Source organism: Myotis lucifugus, unplaced genomic scaffold (assembly GCF_000147115.1).
Source record: "Myotis lucifugus unplaced genomic scaffold, Myoluc2.0 scaffold_185, whole genome shotgun sequence".
NCBI classification, from domain to species: domain Eukaryota; kingdom Metazoa; phylum Chordata; class Mammalia; order Chiroptera; family Vespertilionidae; genus Myotis; species Myotis lucifugus.
Window position 1 is genome coordinate 2,106,522 of NW_005871233.1, and position 1,245 is coordinate 2,107,766.

Consider the following 1,245-nt stretch of genomic DNA (forward strand, 5'->3'; position numbering starts at 1 on the left):
CAGTACAATGTTATATGGTAATTATATCTAAGTGAAACTGCAAAAAAATCCAAGACAGAAACTCGGGGCAAGAGGCAGTTGCGCCATATACCAGTAGAGGACCCACAGCCTGATACTTACACAAGCCTTAACTGAGATCTGCAGATCCTATGAAATGTGCAGGCATCTAAAAGGCGATACCACCCTCTAGTGGCCAATAAAAACGGCACCTCCCCATGCTGCAGAACACTCCTTAACCGATGATCACCAGAATCCCTGGAGTCTTTCCAGCCCGAAAATCGAAATGTTCATTCCTCTAAGTGATACAGATTTATACAATGTTTAAGATTTATAAAAGCTGAGGAGGAAAAAAAAAAATCAAAACTGCTCCAGGTGAGGATCGAACTCACAACCTCGGCATCGCTCCGCTTTGCACTGTCTTATAAGTACCGCGCGCTAACCGATTGCGCCACTGGAGCTCCGGCCGCACCCTTTCGCCGTGGGGTCCTTCAGTTATTCTCGGCCACATGACCTCCCTGGACAGTTATGTTTCGCATTGTATATGCAAATATAAATTTTTTGGTTGGTCAATAGGAGAAAGTGTGTGACCAGCTCCTGATTCTCACGCCTGGAAGGCCCTTGCTGAAAAAAGGAAAAGTCCGCGAGGTGTTTGGAATGTGGAAGGAGTGTAGCCTGCCTTGGACTCGCCTTCTTATGAATATTCAGAACCTAAAGAGAAGGTGTTTTAACCCCCGGCTGGCCGGCCGGAAGCCGGCCCCTTTCCCCCACACCCCCACCCCCGCGGGCGGGAACAGGATGTGAGCCCAGGCGGCTAGGGGGAGGGGAAGCCCAAGGCGACCGTCCCCAGCCCCACAGCTGGGACGGGGTCTCCCACTGCAGAAGTGGCGCTGCCACCGCTGCTGCTTGAGACCCGTGCCGCCCATCCTGGACCTCTTAGGCTCCAGAGCCGCGAGCTCGGGCGACCCTAGTCACTGCACCGGGTCTAGAGAGACTCCGCAGCACCGGCTCCGCGTGCAGGTTAGAGGACTCCAGATACCCAGGTGCCCAGCGCCTCCTCCCTGAAGGAGCCGAGAGCCCGGGACATCAGCCCCCGCGACCCTGGAGGGCGAGCTCCCGGGGTTCCCAGAAACCTGAGCCCAAGACTCCCGGGGTTGGAAGAACTTCGGTTATGGACTGCTAGCGCCCAACCACTTGTGCCCACTACTTCAAGGGCACCAGGAGTTTGGGACTCGCCGCACTCCAGCC

The 1,245-nt window shown here is 55.1% G+C and overlaps 1 non-coding gene across 1 annotated transcript; it reads right to left on the bottom strand.

Annotated features, from left to right (window-relative positions):
* Positions 1-364: 364 nt before the first annotated feature.
* On the bottom strand, positions 365-458 carry TRNAI-UAU. The gene is made up of 2 exons: positions 421-458; positions 365-400 (listed from the first exon to the last, which is right to left on the bottom strand). It is a non-coding gene; the product is annotated as a tRNA-Ile (tRNA).
* Between the last annotated feature and the right edge of the window lie 787 nt (positions 459-1,245).